The 19,151-nt window shown below is 35.2% G+C and overlaps 1 protein-coding gene across 2 annotated transcripts in view; it reads left to right on the top strand.

The window, feature by feature from the left end:
- LOC120541894 (cardiac-enriched FHL2-interacting protein) overlaps positions 1 to 19,151 on the top strand; it is a 51,089-nt gene that overhangs the window by 7,668 nt on the left and 24,270 nt on the right. For both annotated transcript variants that reach the window (XM_039773852.1, XM_039773861.1), the window contains one exon: positions 15,776 to 15,817. The gene's annotated coding sequence lies outside the window, so the exon portion shown is untranslated. The remainder of the gene's footprint in view (positions 1 to 15,775; positions 15,818 to 19,151) is intronic.

Here is a 19,151-nt window from a genome sequence, read left to right as displayed (position 1 = left end):
TTTCAAGAATCTATCAAAGTATTTTCAATAGAGCAATTTATTATTCTTTATCCGGACAGCAGTGACAAATTTTCAGTTCAAGAGACTGTCAGTTCCACGTCCTAACAAACTAATTGGCTTCCTGATGGATTTTCTGCCCTCTTTTGAGGCAATTATGACTACAGAAAAATATCTGAGGTGTAAATTTAAAATACTGTATATTTATTTTATATATATATATATATATATATATATATATATATATATATATATATATATATATATAGTACAGTACATTCATTAAAAGTATATTATAAAAAAGCAATAAGTTAAAAATTTGTACTGATCAAGTCATTCTTGTTATGTTTCCATCTGTAAATTTCACCATCCAGTGTAGAGCTGCATGGAATGGAAGCATTGGACCCAAGGCAGGAAATACCCCTTGAGAGGGCATCAGTCAATTTTGGTGTAAACTCACACACAAATGACTGAATCTGTACTGTAAATATAAGATTTTTGCCAACTTTATATTAAATAATATGTATCAACAAAAAAGCAAATAATGGAGTGCTGTTATCTTACTAAATGATAAGCTAAGAAACTAGCCCTTTTCTAGATGCATTATGGTGACCGATGAAAAAGGTAAAAGAAGTCAACAACTTTGGTATGAGGGCTGATTCAAAGGTCATCATCGGTTGGACTGGGCATTGAAGTGCAACTGCACACAAGCAGCAAATAAATAAGACATTGCAGTTGCACCCCTTTTTAGAAGCACACTGAGCCCTTTCCAGCTGTCAGCCAACTTAAGTTAAAGAATTTAGTATGAAATGATGGGCAGCGCTTCACAGAGATTACTACAGAAAGCTAATTAAATACGCTGTTTTATGACTAAAGCAACTCTAACATTTACATGTAGCTTTTTGAACTTTGGACTCTGACTCCAAACATTAACAGGATTCTACTCTTCTGAATCTGTTTGTATTAGATACCAACCTCTTTTGGCTGCAGAAGATCAAGGATTACATAATTTAAATAAATATACAGATATAAGAGATATCAAGTTTAACATGTACTAAGCAAAAATACTTAGCAGTTACTGCAGAATGTAGAGGGGCTTGGAGTTATAAAATACACCTTATTAGAACAACTAAAGTCCTATTGGACTCATTACTGTCCTAAACCAAACAATACTCATAAGTGATAAGAAAAGCTAACACAATGGTTAACTGGCTTACCATGATGACACTACCCATATTCATGTAAAACTTAACTTATAAATATTTTCTCTTTTTTAGAAGGTAAAATTTTAACAAATCAGAGAAATCACGACACTCTGCACTGGTCAAATATAATCAATCTGTAGTGATTACAATGTTAATTTCAAAATTGAGCAGGGGTATAAAATAATACATGCGTAATGAGCACCGCCGCACTTAACACTGCAAGGGCATCAAGTTACCTGGATGGAACAATCAGAACCAGCAAAGTTGTGCCCATGCCCTCCAAAGCTTTCAAGGCTCTGAAAATCAGTTATATTAGACACAATTTTTCCTAGCTAGTCAAACTTACTGTTTTTGGAAAAACTGATTTTGCCCCGTTACTGATCATATATACGAAAAATCAAACAGAGTGATGGTAAAGGTAGATTTTGTTTCAAAGTGAATTGTAAATTCAATAGCTTGAACTCATTTCAGTTTTAAACCAAACTGAGAGATAGAAAACATAAAAGTTACTTACTGGCACTGCTTGAAAAAGGAAGTCAATAAATCCTCAAATATGACCAAATTGAAGACATTTTTAAAACACAATCATCCGATAACATTCAAATTCTTTGTCATCAACCTCACCTTCTACATCTGGAGCATGACATTTGGGATTAATTTTTATAAGCAGTTATAAATTGTGTCTTTTAATTTACATGTTAATTATAGGCTACTGTATGCAATGACATTTAATTAAATATTTAATTAAAATATTAATGTGCACTGTTTCTGTAAATAAAAAATTAACTGTTAAAGTAGAAAAAATTACCATATTATTCTGTATTTTCTATTGGCTACTGTTAGTATTGAAGAGATCTGTACTGTTTTTGAACAAGCGCATTTAAACTGTCTGTTTAAATAAATTAATTATTTAAAAAAAAATTATAACAAGACTGTCTTATCCCATGCTCTACTGTCACAGTGCTACTATAACATTTAAAGTGCATAATGAACCTGTAAAACTATATATGGAATATTGCTTGTAATTTTGGACTCCAGGTTATAAAATGGACACAACAGCACTGGAAATGACACAGAGAAGAACTCCAGGGTGGCAGGATAAAAGATAATTTTTAAGACTGAAGGAGCATTATTACTTCGGCTAAACCAAATCGACATTAAGATATATTATGACAGAAGAGTTTTAAAAAATGAAAGGGAACATTGTAACTTGAATGCCAATTTAAAAACACGGGGGCTGAACTGGAAGTTGGTAAAAGTTAAATAATACACAAAGGTGAAAAAAATAGTTCTTCATATACATAACTTTAGACACTAGTAATAAAATATTAAGTAGTGCAGCTAAAAAGAAGCACCTTCAAATCCATCCATTTTCCAACCCGCTGAATCCGAACACAGGGTTGCAGGGGTACGCTAGAGCCAATCCCAGCCAACACAGGGCACAAGGCAGGAACCAATCCAGGGCAGGGTGCCAACCCACCGCAGGACACACACAAACACACCAAGCACACACTAGGGCCAATTTAGAATCGCCAATCCACCTAACCGGCATGTCTTTGGACTGTGGGAGGAAACCGAGCGCCCGGAGGAAACCCACGCAGACACGGGGAGAACATGCAAACTCCACGCAGGGAAGACCCGGGAAGTGAACCCAGGTCCCCGAACTGCGAGGCAGCAGCGCTACCACTGCGCCAACGTGCCGCCACCTTCAAATCTCAACCTGAAATACATTGAAAACATTAAGTGAAAAGGAAAAGAGGAGCCATGTCGTAATATGTATATTGTGAATTTACTCTGTCATAAACTTATTAATTTTTTTATTTGGAACTGCCAATGAGACAGTAGATCATTGGCCCATAATTTGTCTGAAAGACCTAAATTAGATTCAAATGGGTTTAACAAAACTGACACTCAAACTTCCAAAGCTCTCCAGACAAATGAACAAACTGGCTGCATTTAGAATTTCTACCATCAACACAGAGGTGACAGCCACTCTAGTCTGAAATGCACACTTTTACTTGCACTCAACTAGAGCTGCAAATCAATATTCAATCCATGTCTTCACATATAAGTCTACAGAAGACAATCATTTTCTACAATAAGTATTAGAATTTTGTTGTCACCAATCACTCCAGTTAAAAACAGCATTTGGTCCTTTATTTTCTGACTGAAAGTAGGATTAATATGTATATAGTGAATGCTAAAAAAATAATAAACATTATCAGTATTTTACTGCCAGTACAATCATTTAAGTATATACTAGTGTAGTAGCAATCATGATAGCATACTGTAGACCTGCTTGAAAATATTGGGAACAAAAAAGAAGAAACAAAACAAAAGTGTTAAAGGGGAACCTTCATGTTTTTCTGTCTTTTAATAGCAAAAAGTACTCTTCTATCTGGACACTTTGAAGAAACTATGATGTGAAACAATTCAGCCGTTTCTGGATAAATTGCCAGAAAAAAAATTGACTGAAGGTATCACTGGACTAGTATTCATCTAGTGTAAAAACTCAAAATCCCATGAATCTACATGGAATGTGTACTATGTCGTGAATGACACAGCCTGTTCCTTAACTACCATACTGATACTTGGGATTTGGTTCTTTTGTCACTTCAGTACTATACCAGTGACGGCACCTGTCCACTCTCCTCTGCCTTGAGGTTTTTGCTCTTAAAAGACAGAAAAACAGGACTATTGCCTTTAAACTCTACTACGCTTTCCACTTAAAAACTGATTTGGGTGTGGACTTGAACTCATTCAGTTTCTGATGACAAGTACTGAAATGTGTCTTCTAAAAGAAGTGTGAGTGATAGTCTGCTTAGTCATAATGTACCATTCACAAATATGAACTGAATTGTTCAAACTGTGTCTAAATGTTATTACTTGACTTGGAAATATTCAGTTTTATATGTGTAAAGCTTTATGTAAATTTTAACATAACAATCAACCATCAGCAGTAATTGTTTTAATAAAAACATTAAAGTGAAAGTGAGTAACATATTAATTTAGACTGAAAAACACATGATTTTGTAATAGATTGATACATATACAGATAGATAGGAACTTTATTTGTCCCAAGAAAGAAATTTCGCTTTTTATAGAAGCTCTTTAAATAAACAAAAAGAAAAAAAAAATCAATAATGTGTTTAAAGGAAATCTTGGTTATCATAACTGAAAAAGTAGCTTGGGCTGCTTTTATGTCCCTCTATTATATTAAAAAATGCTGGGCCGAGACTTTTTTCAAGTGATTTTTTCCAAGTCCCGCAAGACAAGATTTTGGTCATGAGATTTTTTCAAGTTACACCCCTCCTCTCAACCATATTCAACCATGCACACGGTACTCTCACCTCTAATTCATGTGAATGCTTTTGATAGACACAGTTCCTGCTTTCTTAACTCTTATAAATTTTAACGTTTTCCTCACTTTAACTCCCCAATTAAAGAAGACTTATTATGTCCAAATCTTACTGAAGGATTTCATAACAAAGGCTTATCAATAGAAAAAATTAGCACACGGGCAATCTTAGCACCGAGAAATGATGAAGTCAAATGAATTAATGCCAAAAATGTTGATCGGTTAAATGGCAAATTGGTTAAATGCGTACCAACAGACTATGCTGAAACAGTTAGTGGTGATCGCATGGAAGATGAAAACATCAACTTACACTATCCCGAAGAATATCTACAACCGTTAACACTGTCCGGTCTTCCACCGCACAAACTACTGTAGAAAGGAGGATATATGCAAGAAAGATAATGTAGTACATCTTCCAAGAATAACATTAGAATTTGAGAAAGTAATTTTATTTAATAGAAAGAAACGAAATTCAATCATGGGTATACATTGCGTTGTCATGATGAAAGTCCAAAATCAGAATTAAAATTCAATGTAATAGTGACGAAAATTGCATTCAAACAATTGTTTTTACTGAAGTTTTACAGTAAAAGGGTAAGTTTAAAAAGTATTTGCACATTAATTTCAAAGCCAAACAGAACAAAATCGTATTATGCAACGAATAACTCTAACGCAACATGAAACTTAATATACTTTCAAATTATTACGTTTTACTATTTTTTTATATGGTTAATTACTTGCTGTAATGTAAAATAGTTAGCATTATTATGCATATGTAACATTTCTCATAATAATCTGTTTAAATTATACATCATTAAAACTGCAAAGAAGCTAATGTGTAGTGCAGGCCCGGGGGTTGGTGAGCGAAGCAAGCAGGGGGCAAAGCCCCCTAGTTTTAAGTAAAGAAACTTACTTGTACTAGCTTGTACAATGCATTAAATAAACATTACATCAATGAACTACAAGTCAATAACTGGTGCAAAGGTTATGCTTTTAACACCATACTAATAGGTCAGAAAGCGGGCACCATTTCAAGTGCTGCTGCCTTACTGATTAAACATCCTAGGTAATATTCTCATGTCTGGCTATTGTGTATGTAGAATTTACATGTTCTTCCTGTGCTTGCCTGTTTTTACCTTTTGGTACACCGATTTTTCTTCCCACATTCCTAAAATCATATTGGTTAGGTGAGGTGCAAATTCTGTATGGGAACTGTGTAAATGCAAATGAGGATGTCTAAATAAACAGCCCCATTAATGGACTGGCACCATGTCTGAGGCTGCTTCCTGCATTGTGCCAATGCTGCTAGGATACTCTCCGGTCTGCTCAAACCTGAATTTTATTAAGCAGATTGGAAAATGTTATGTTATCACACTAATACATACTAAAAATACACATTAAATGGCCACAATAACAACATACCCTTCCAACTGCAAAAACAGTATCACTCTAATCAACTTTTTCCAATACTTGAACAGGCCACACATGGCAAGGAGAAGATGAAGAGCTGAAAGATCTGGATTAAATTACTGTCAGAATGGGGGAAAAACACTACAGCACCAAAACAATGTTTAGTAATCCAACATTATGAAAGAAAAAAACCCAAAATGCTTATTAAAGCAATATGTCAAATAAAAGCCATGTCAGGCCGCTCTACACAGATGTGTGGCTTACCTGATACAGCACAGCTAACTTCCTTACCCCATTACATCCATCAGCAGTTTCTCACCAGAACTAGAAGCAGCACAGTAATAGTAACAATAGTGGTCCTGTCACTTCTATATAGTTAATTTTGTTTACATGTCTAATCAATATGTAACATGTCACCACACTACAACGTAATGATAAAGGTTAATACCGTATCTAGAAACCATGACCCTGCCCTGGATAAGTGAGTAGGAAGATGGATGGATGGATGGATGGATGGATGAATTAAAGACATCCTTATACAAAGACATGAATTTCAGTTGTTAATTCACTTTCTTATTGTTTAAAATGTGTCATGTTGATTAAAAAATATTTGTTAACTACAAAACCTTAAATTATTTAGACTTTAATTGTGAATATCATAAAGAAAGTTTGAACGTACTGAGTGATACTTAACTCTATGTCATTAATGTTCCATTGATAGATTTTATAAGTGTTTAAAATCAACTAGAAGTGTTTGAATATAAAACCAACACAATCATCTTGTTTTGAATAAAAATAGTTATTCACGGACTCATTCAATAAGCAAGTCATCCATAGGTTTACTTGTAAAATATTGCTTTTCGCACCCTCATCCAGTCATAAAGTCAAAAACACGAAGATAGGCCATGCTACAAACAGTCCACTTCTGAGCCATCCATTCCAATAAAGGGGTGTGGGGAGACGCAGTCCGGTTCTACAGAGACCGAGGCGATAATACCTGTGCATAAAGAATGGGATCGTCCAGACAAGGCAGTACGGGTTCCTGGAGATAAATGTAGCTCCTTGTTAAAAACCGCGACGAGACTGAAGTTATGTTCTAACCAGCTACTTACTGGCACATATCTGTACAGTAGTGTACAAAAGCTGGCAAACACATAGGTTGCGCGTGAACCTACTGGGTTGTTGTAAAGAGGAATACTGTACCCTTCATTTTCATTAATAGGACAGCAGAGCTAAGCAGTGCAATCTGGGTGCCGCCCCTTATATTCCTTTCGGTTTTGTTTACAGTATGTTATTTAACTTGTTCAACCGGCCCTTAAATCATCGTAACATCTTGGAAAATTATACATCCGTCACATATATTACTTAATAAAGGCATCTCAATTGCTATTAAATACCGATCGCAAAAGCCGATATCAAACAGCGAACATCTAGATGGGTGTTTCCCCCACCAAAAATGTATGTTTTGAGTTTATATAATATAAAGAACATGCAAACAAAGACGTGCTACATTAAAATGAACTTGCTTTGGATCCCGTGATGCATATTACGGGATATCGATCCAACATGTTAGCAGACATGTTTACTTGTTTCCTAGCGAAACTGAGGAATCCATTACTTCCACCTCGGCTGCAGCGAGCCAAAATGTAAAGATCGGCAGATAATTTAAGTGTTAAGATAGATCATCCAACATTCCGTCGCGGGGTGCATCTGGATCCTAATCTGGCATCATTCAAACTTCACTGATATAATTACTAAATTACCCGAAGCTGTATTGCTTTAAAAAATAATAAATCTATGCCACACTGCCACTCGCGTATAAACGAACCCTAAACACAGCCCTAATTAGAAATGAAGGATGTCTGAAAACTAGATATAAACTTGAAAACGAGGAGAGGAGGGCAGGGAAACTACTGGTAAATGTTACCGCTAACATGAACGTTTTCCAAATCTCATCAAACTTCACTTCAAAAACAACACTGCAAAACAACAAAAGTGGCTATGAGTTGGGTCAGTATCAGCAATAAGGAAAAATAAAGAATGATCCTACACTAAAAAAAATGTGAACCGAGTGTTGAAGTACATGGTTTCTATTGGTTTCCTTCTTCAGTCAAAACGTTGCGTCTCTAACTTAATTTTCTTTTAATACCAAGGTTAACCTGCTTATTTTTCTATTTGTAATACAATAAGCAACTCTTTTAATAATAAAAAACGCGACGCATGTACTTACGGGGTGAGAGCGCTAAGGCCAGTCGAGTAGGGGCTTGTTAACCAAATGCCCGCCTGGTTTTGGCAATGAGATAACCCGATGGTGCTAATATGTGATGCGCGTGTTTGCCAAACTATGCCTCCGCGCTTGGTTTGGCACTTCTGATTACTAAAGCAGCACTTTGACGCGCGCTCAGATTTTGGTAAGCACTTTACCTTTCTCCTAAGGATCATCCCATCTTCCGACAGGTGCTCTACGTAGGCGAGACTTGGAGACGCGGCTGCAATTTTTGACTTCATTATGTTACTACGTTTTCCGCGACGCGGTGGGGAGTGTTCCGGGCCAGCAGGCATGCATTCCCAGGGCATTGAGCCTGCGGTAATAGGAAGTCATTGTGTGCCATAATAAACTGTGCTCCTGTACATTGCGCTTTATGTTATTTTTTCCCTAACCACCGTTCAAAATCTTAACCCAACGTTATTGTAAAATCTGATCATTTTCCAAAACAGTGCGCAGGTTTTGTTATCAGTATATGAAGAAATACATTCCGATTTTGAACCGCGTCATCCAATGAATCTGAATAACATCGTGAGAATGCTGAAAAGCCTCCTCCAGAGAATTTTACTTCATCAGTAGTGAAAATGTGCTTCAATTGGCCCATTATCTGTTACTCAAACTTTAGAAAAGGAATCCCATAGTTCGCTTCTGATCCCGAATATAAGACGCAAACCTGTGCCCCTTTGTATCCCATCGTCTCTCGGTTAGGCGATTTAAATATGTGGTCAGCTGAAGTTTAGCTGCTCATTGCCACGATGATTTAGTTATTCTTATGAAGCATTTGAGATGTTATTCTTCATTTTTCCATTCTGTCCTGTGCGCAGTACTCTGTCTGTCTGGCAGCTACATTAGCGAGTTCAACTATATTTTAGTGGATGATCATTACAGATTTTTTAATTGAAGGAGAATTTTACAATAAGCAGTTCATTTCTGAGGGGTTTTTGAAGTGTAATTAGTAGCACATCTGTAAATCCCTTTAATCTAATTCAGGGTATATATCATGTGCACAAGGCCATCAGGGCCCACTGCACACACACCCTCACCCCAAAGGGGCCAGTTAGGAAAATACAGTCAACTCAGCATGCACATCTGTAGTGATGTATAAGGAAAACCAGAATATCAGTAGGAAAATTCACATTGGCACAGGGAGAACTTACAAAATGTACGTCAGGAATGACCAGGGAAGGATTTCAAAGCCAGGGCGCTGAAACCTTCAGACAGCCTTTTACAAAAAGAAATCTATTGCAATATACCTGAACATATGTGTACATATGTTTCAATAAAATGTAAAATAAATATTGTCCAAATATATATTTTTCAAGATTATATCTGAATTATAAACAAACATTTACCTTTTAATATTGTAACAATGTGTCTATATGGGTTACGTCTGGGCTTCCTCCCACAGTTCAAAGACATGTTAAACTGGCATGTGTTTGTGTTTTGGGGGACATTCTGGTCACCTGCGATGGACTGGTGCATCAGTCAATGATTGTTCCAGCCGAGCAACTGACGATTGCTGGGATAGGCTCCAGCTTCCTCATGACCCAGCTCTGCATATGCTGGTATAGAAAATGGATGAACGGATGGATAATTTGACAAACATATTTATAAATGCATTTTGAATAAACATGCAATACATTGCATTGCCAGTTCTACATTTCTGAAAGGTCATTTATGCCTTATCTTTTAACCTTGAAAAAGTCAATCACAGGCTTTCCAGTGAATCCAATTTGTAGTGAACTCACTGTAACCCACTATTGCTGGTTCACACAGGTACAGTAGGTGTGCCAGTGTATGTAGGATGCAACATATGAAACATGCAATCTAAGCTTGAAAATCTTGACATTTACAATAACAAATGTAAAAAAAATAAAGTTCTACTGTCAGGCTAACAATTTAAGTGTAAACAGGTCTGGAATGTTAAAGCATCTGTGCACAAATGTTTTATTTATGGAAAGTTGTAGATTGTCAGGTAGCATATCAAAATACAAAGCAATAATCTGCAATCAGAATGAAAAGCCGGAATGTCAGAGAATTACAAAAAGCTCTTTAGATACAATTTATTTGAACTCGTCTACTTTTAATTGTCATTTACAACGTTGCTATACTGAGGACAAAACATTGCAGTTTAAAATGTTATTATCTAATTTTACTAGGTTAATAACATGTTTACATTTTGTGCTGTGTTACAGTGCAATTGAGTCTAGGATAGATCCCCACATAAACATCACTTTACATCACAGGTATCTATTGAATGATGTTTTCATTTTTAATAGCATTCTATATATATATATATATATATATATATATATATATATATATATATATATATATATATATATATATATTTATGTATATTTTTAAAATATATTGCAATATACAAAAATGGCAATATTGACATATTTTAAAATACATTTCAGCCTGCTTCAAGATTTGGAATAAATTTATCCTTTAAGTATACTCTAACATATTTCAAAATATACTCATATTTGTGGCAATGCATTTTTTTAAAATATATTTTAAATATATTTCATTCACTGTCTGCTGCACAACTATGACAACCTATAATTGCTATATTTTCTGTAATGCGTTTTTATTATAACTACAGTTAAAATAGTTAATATTAATTAGCTATTTGATTTTAAGATAAATGTTAAATATTAATGCGGTGGGTTGGCAACCTGCCCGAGGTTTGTTTCCTGCCTTGCAGCCTGTGTTGGCTGGGATTGGCTCCAGCAGACCCCCGTGACCCTGTAGTTCGGATATAACGGGTTGGATAATGGATGGATGTTAAATATTAAATTAATAACCTCAAGCCTGTTTAATTCATTTTAGGGTGGTGGGTTGTTGGAGTCAATCCTAGCAGCACTGAGCAAAAACTTTCTGTTGTTCAGTAGTAGTTTGAAAACTTTCAGTGGTTCAGTCTAACTTTCAGTAGTTTAATTTGTGACAGCCAGTTATTCAGTCAGTGTTTACTGAATACATTGTCAGATTTTGCACTTCATTATTGCTTTATAAAGCAAACAAGATTACAAATCAAAATAACAATATTAACAATAGTACAAGATTATTCAATAAGTGAGACTTTAGAAAGAAACTAAGAAAGTAAACATAAAAATGTTCACAATAGACGTCACCCTCAGCACATTAGTACTTTTTTATTTTACTTTATGCCTTATTCATTTCAGCCTAAATATACAGAAAATTGCAGCATACTTGATCTTTGATAGATGTATATGACTTTTAGTTTTGATCTGTTTTACCCAAATCATTTCAAGAAGCCTAATGAGCTCGTCTAAACAAGCAACGTCTTGGTGATTTTAGCAATTAATCAAGTATTTAATTTACATTATTAGTTAACATGGCTTAAACAGTAATATATTTAAATTTAGGTCTTAATTAGATACTCATTTCTCCAGCATTTGGCAGGCAGGTGATGAAAAATAAAGTAAAAATAATATGTATACATTTCTCAGTTTGAAAATAAAGGGACTGAATTATAAACCTTGCAGTACCTTCCAGAATACCTTAGCATATAGTATGTTACAAGCATCCAAAGATACACAAAACCATGTAAATTTGACAGTTCAATTTCTATAGCTCCTCAAATTCATTGATGGACAAGAATGTACTGATGATATCTAATTTGATTACAAGGATATTAATGGTCATAAATCAAAAACACATGATAACAATAATATTCTAAATGTGGTAAAGTCTTCCTTGCAGTCAGTTAAAGATTTATACTTGTGCTTTTTCCAGTTTATGCTAACAATTTATCAGAAAATTCAGAAAGATCTATAAGACCTGAAAAATGCACTTGAATGTCGATAATTAACAAATGGTATATGCAGAAAAAAAGAAACCTTCACTGTAAATATACGTTTGGTGACAAATATCAATAAGGAATAAACTCCAAAAAGACTTACAGATTTATAATGACACAATGAAGAGAAGCAAAAAGATCAAAGAAGTATTTAGATGTTACTTTAAAAAATTATTATGTAATAGTGAGATCACATCTAGATTAATGTGTGCAGTTTAGATCTTTCAAATGTAATGAGGATATTGCAGCACTAACATCAGTTACGAAAAGACCAAACAAGGGCCTATTGTACTCTGAACTCTAAGGCAATGGTCAGCCATGACTGGAGGCATTTATTCTACACAGTTTACAAATCTGATAGTCATCTTTACTTTTAATTGAGCAACATCTTTTAATTAGATCACGTGCATCTGCTCTATGTCACTAGTTCAATAAATCAATAATTGCATGAGTTTTGCTCATTCTGAAATCTTGGAAGATTCTTATTGCTGTCATAAATTTTATTACAGACTATTCATCTACTATTTTTGTTCTTTAATTTGCAGTACAATTTGGTATGTTATTTTCTTCCCTCATTAATAATTCATATAGTATATTCATACAGAATTCTAAAATTTGCTAAAAATTAAAATACCCTTCCAACTACTACCAGTACATCCAATGTATAATACATTTCCAAAAATGGGCATTAATTTAATTTCATCAGTCAGGAAACAATTAATTCCAGCTAGTTCAAGTTTAGTAGACCATATTTAGTCTTGCTCTTTCAAAGTGGCAGGCCACAGGACAAAACAGTTGCCTTCTACTTTTTGTCATCAGGTAAGGAGATAGGAAACAAGCTAATTAATCACTTAAGACTACAGCCATTTGTTCTCAGCTTGATGTGCCACTTTGACATAACACACCAACACTGAATGTCACTCATCTATCTATAACTAATTTTATGTTATACTTAGAAATGTTAAAAAAAGTAATGGTTGTTTTAGTATTTGTGTAATTTTGTAATTAGTGTTTAAAATAGTACCATTTACCTACTGACTGTAGTTTACTGGAAGACTACTAGTGGTCAAGAGAGAGAGGAATAATGCAGATAGTTGGAAGGGTGTAACAGAAAGGGTCTGTCTCTTCTTTACAAGAAGAATGAATTATTGTTAGATTCCAATCGGAGTTGGATGAATTGTTAATTGAGGATAGCGTAGAGCTGTGTCAGCAGGTGTCTGCAAAGCAAAAAGGAAAATGTTACTTACACAGTGAAAAGTAAATACAATTTGTTTTGGCTATGTATCAAGTAAAGTCTACACAGCTGAAATGGTTTGCCTTTTACCTTCTTTTCTTTATAGTGTGAGAATAACCTTTACATTTTTTCTTACAAATTAGTCATTATTAACATCACATTCAAACACAAAGATGCTCTTGTAACAGAATGCCTTCAACCAAAGATCAATGATTGACTTTGCAATCATGTAGTTTCTTCTGAGGCTTCATATTTTTGACACATATGTAAACAGAGCAGCTAATCTCTCAACTAATCTGCAATGGTTAGTGAATTAGTTCAAAATGATCATCTGTTCATTGGATAGACCTGGAATATGCAAACAGGAAATTAATGTGTAATGGGAATGTTGAGTTGACGTCCCTATTTGAGATGAGTTTATTTCTCATTTCTTAAACATTAGAACAATTTTGACCAGAACATGGCCACTCTATCCAACAAGTTTGCCAGTCCTAATCACCTAGATTCTCCAAGTTGTAAGATGAAAAATTTATTTTAGACAACGGGATCAACTTTATACATTTTCTTCATAATTTTAAGCACTTCACTGATGTCACCTTCAGAAGGCTATCTTCTGCCTCTCATTAAGAGTCAGGAACATGGCTGTCATTTCTTTTGGCAACAACTGTTTTCAGAGACCCTGGTGAAACTGTGAAGCTAAAGAAAAATTGGTCACCCTTGCATTTTTATCACAGTGACCTCTGGATTTAACTGAGAGGTACCAGCTAGCCAGATAGGCAGCAACTGCAGTAGTAGAAGAGGTGAAGGCACATGTGTGGAAGGAGTTTTATGAGGCCATGTATAATGATATTTGAGTGACATTAAAGGTGTTTGTTGACTTATTAAGGGTAGGCAAGATGTTGTCCAAGGTGTTGTTAGCAAAGGTGGGTAAACCAAGGTTCTGGCTTGTGACTGATAAGATAAGATAAGATTGCTTTTCTTAGGACATTTTTGTTTTGGACCTTCAGAGTCTACAACAGTACATTAAGCCAACATGTGCCTACCATAAATATCAGAGAAGTGCAAAATTTAAGGAAAACATGTTAACACATAAAATCATGAAAAGTGGGAAAAGGATGTCTCACTCAACATATCAGAAAAGGAGTGGAAGATAGTAATGCAGAGAATTCACTCAAGCGCCATATGCGCAAAGCATACAATATACAATTATAACTCAAAATGATATATTGAGCACATCTGTCTCGTTTAAAATTGTCCAAAAATGTTTCCAGGGCAAGATCCAACCTGTGAACGCTGCAATCAAGTTCCAGCCTCACTGGGTCACATGTTTTGGGCCTGCGCCAAATTAACACCATTCTGGACTAAAATCTTTAAATGCCTTTCAGACAGCCTTGGTGTCACAATCCCTCCTAACCCATTAACAGTTGTGTTTGGTGTACTTCCAGATGGGCTTAAAGTGGAGAAGTACAAACAAACTATGATTGCCTTTACTACACTATTGGCACATAGACATATCTTGCTCAACTGGAAGAATCCTAATGCTCCTCTTTTAAATCAGTGGGTAACTGATGTTTTATACTGTTTAAAATTGGAAAAAAATCTAATTCTCATGTAAAGGATCTGTGCAGAACTTTTTCGAAGCCTGGGTGGATCTAATCAATAACATTTTAGATTAAGCTTTTAAAGTATGGAGGAGGCAGATTCTCTTCCCATTTCTTTTTCTTCTTCATTTATCTTTATCCGCTTATTAAACTCATCAATTTACTTATTTTTACTAGCTTTAAGTTTTACTCTGTTGGCCATGCTCTCTTTCTCAGGGGTGGGGGTTGATTTGTTTTCAATCCTATTTTTGTAAAAATTGATCTATTTGTATAGAATGATTACAATAAAATCAATGAAATAAAAAATAATTAAAAAACAAACTGCAAACATTCAGAATATAGTTAAACCTACAAAGACATAACCTCTGAAGTTTCCCCTACTTCATAGTTTTAAAAGTTTTGACTAATCACTTTACAAAAGAATGCTTATAACTATTTAAAGTTCACGGACAGATCCTGAAACACTACTGAGTGAAGTTGAAATCCAATGTACAGAACATGTGTAGGAACAGCAGTGTTCTGAACTTGCCTCAATATTTTTTATTCTCTCAACCTAAATCAAAACTGAATTGGTTTAAGTGTGTATGAACCTGGCCTTCAATATAATGGAATCCCATTCAAGGTTACTTAAGTATTGCTGCAGGAATTGATTTTGGTTAATACTTCCTTTTATTGGGTCAACAGAATATATATAAGAAATATTTTATGAGAAAACAATTATTCCAACATCCAATTTATGCAGAATGTTGTAACCACAGAAAGCAGATTTGTTTCTTCACTGTGTAAGGTGATTTTGACATTGAATAAAGTTCTCTGCTACATAGTTTGGCAGGTTGTAGCTTCAGTTTATTAAACTATATCTCTTTTTTTTCAAGGAATGAATATAAAAGTGATTTTGGATATCAACTCAATACCTGGTAAGTGGAATAATAGATCTATGGGTGAAAATAAAATACATACCTTTTAAGGAATTTTAAAGTTATTATGTGTTAAAAACCAACTAACAGTCTAAATTGGTGTAATTTACACTTAAGTAAGTCTATTTATTTTTTAAAGAAAATATGAAAAAAGAAGGTAAGTTATTATCCACTTTGACCCACAAACAAACACTTTAGAAAAATACTGATGCAATAACATATTAAGGGAATGAGCAATATAACCTTGATTAAATTTCTTATTTTAAGAACTACACAAATTGATTTATGAACAAACAGAAATAATGAAGTCATGCAGAACCAAGGATGGCCACCATGAACTAAGTGAAATGAACTACTTTAGTCATTCAGAAAACATGACATACAGACACATTGAAAATCTGTACCATTCTCAATAGCATCAAAAAAGTTTTACTGCCAATCAAAGTAAAGGCAAAATCCACTTCAAACACAAACTAGAATGCATTACATCTGAAATAAAGGGCAACTGTAATCTACAAAAAACTACCATATTGCATACAGTAGCTAACAAACAGATATTGGTACAGTTTAGCAATCATCCATTCATCCATCCATTATCCAACCCGCTATATCCTAACTACAGGGTCACGGGGGTCTGCTGGAGCCAACCCCAGCCAACACAGGGCGCAAGGCAGGAAACAAACCCTGAGCAGGGCGCCAGCAGTTTAGCAATCAGTTAACCAGATAAACTTGATTAACTTAACGATCTTTTCACATATGTTAAATAATAGAAATTTCTTAGAAATCGCCTCAAGTCAATGGGTGGGCCTCTCTGGCAGTGTCTTAAATTGGTTTGAATCCTACCTGGCAGGTAGAAAATTCTTTGTGAGTTGTGGTAATCAAATCTCAAAGACACATGATATCCGATATTGTGTTCCACAAGGCTCTATCCTGGGTCTGCTGCTTTTCTCAATCTACTGTATATGCTTCCGTTAGGTCAGATTATCTCAGGTTACAATGTGAGCTACCACAGCTATGCTGATGACACACAGCTGTACTTATCTATAGCACCTGATGCCTCCGACTCTTTCGATACACTAACACAATGTCTTACTGGTATTTCTGAATGGATGAATAGTAATTTTCTCAAACTAAATAAAGAGAAAACAGAAATTTTAGTAATTGGCAATAATGGATTCAATGAGGTTATCAGAAATAAACTTAATGCACTAGGATTAAAAGTTAAGACGGAAGTAAAAAATTTAGGGGTAACTGTTGACTGTAATCTGAATTTTAAATCGCATATTCATCAGACCACTAGGACAGCATTTTTTCACTTAAGAAACATAGCAAAAGTTAGACCTCTTATATCATTGAAAGATGCTGAGAAATTAATTCACGCTTTGTTTTCAGTAGACTGGATTACTGTAATGTACTCCTCTCAGGACTACCCAAAAAAGACATAAATCACTTGCAACGAGTGCAGAATGCAGCTGCTAGAATCTTAACTAGGAAAAGAAAATCCGAACACATTTCTCCAGTTTTGATGTCACTACACTGGTCATTCAGGATTGACTTTAAAATACTGCTTATGGTTTATAAAGCCTTAAATAATCTCGCTCCATCTTATACTGTATATCGGAATGCCTGACATGTTATATTCCAAATCGTAACCTTAGATCTTCAAATGAGTGTCTCCTTATAATTCCAAAAGCTAAACTTAAAAGAAGTGGTGAGGCGGCCTTCTGCTGTTATGCACCTAAAATCTGGAATAGCCTGCCAATAGGAATTCGCCAGGCTGATACAGCAGAGCACTTTAAAAAACTGCTGAAAACACATTACTTTAACATGGCCTTTTTATAACTTCACTTTAACTTAATCCTGATACTCTGTATGTTCAATTCATCTTAATAACTATTCATAGTGGCTCTAAAATCTGTACTGACCCCTACTCTCTTCTGTTTCTTTTTCCGGTTTCTTTGTGGTGGCGGCCTGCGCCACCACCACCTACTCAAAGCATCATGATGCACCAACATTGATGGACTGAAAGCCAGAAGTCTACGTGACCATCATCATCCGGTCCTTCCATGAAAACCCTAAATACAAAGAGGACTGTTTGACTTATGTTAGGTAGATTGCCCAGAGGGGACTGGGCGATCTTGTTGTCTGGAACCCCTACAGATTTTATTTTTTTTCTCCAGCATTTGGAGTTTTTTTTTTTTTTCTGTCCACCCTGGCCATCGGACCTTACTTATTCTATGTTAATTAATGTTGACTTATGTTTATTTTTTATTGTGTCTTCTATTTTTCTATTCATTTTGTAAAGCACTTTGAGCTACATTTTTTTGTATGAAAATGTGCTACATAAATAAATGTTTGATTGATTGATTGATAATGCAGCTCAAAGTGCTTTACATGATGATGAAAGAGAAAAAAGACAAAATAAATAAGAATTAAAACTAGGGAATACTAATTAACATAGGATAAAAGTAAGGTCCCATGGCCAGGGAGGACAGAAAAAACTCCAGACGGCTGGAGAAAAAAATAAAATCTGCAGGGGTTCCAGGCCACAAGACCGCCCAGCCCCTACTAGGCATTCTACCTAACATAAATGACCTCAATCAGTCCTCATGGAAGAACTTGATGATGACGGTTATGTGGACTTCTGGCCTTTAATCCATCAATATTTATCCACCTGCATGTCACTTCCTCTGCAGAATGTAACATGTAGATTTTGACCTCTTGGCCCCATATGTCTGAGAACTACGGTACATGATGGGGTATTTTGCAGTCAAATGTGACTCAGAGTGTACTGAGAACTTTTATTCTACAAATCTAATATCACAGTTCTCTTCTGTACAAGAGTGACTCAAGATATCATTAAGGACTGAAGGCAGCACAGAATATGACCAGTTCACAGTTGCCTTCTCTTCAGGACACATGTAGCAGTTGCTGCCTAAGAAAAGCAAACTGGATTATTAAAGACGTCAGGCATCCTACACAGCTGTCTTTTCACTGATTTTCTTTGGTAAAAAGTACTAGACCATTGGCACTTACACTAGTAGATTCAGAAATAGTTTCAATACAAAGATTGTAAGGATATTGAACAGCCTGTTATAATAACAAATACTGTACATGTTCTTGCATACTTATGTTGTATTGAACTGCATAAATGTTGCATCTGTGTATGGGTTGTGGACTGTGCCCGGCAGTTTATCCCGGCCAAGTCCCCCAAGCCGCCAGATGGAGCCCTCCCTGCAGTATGGAGGTGCCCCTAAGACCAGCAGGGAGTCATGGACTATGTAGTTTTTATCCTCAGCCCTGCTGGATACCACAGGGGCTGCAAGAGGGAGCT

Source organism: Polypterus senegalus, chromosome 1 (assembly GCF_016835505.1).
Source record: "Polypterus senegalus isolate Bchr_013 chromosome 1, ASM1683550v1, whole genome shotgun sequence".
Lineage (NCBI taxonomy): Eukaryota > Metazoa > Chordata > Cladistia > Polypteriformes > Polypteridae > Polypterus > Polypterus senegalus.
The sequence above is the reverse complement of the archived record's forward strand: the minus strand, read 5'-3'. Positions and strand labels throughout refer to the sequence as shown.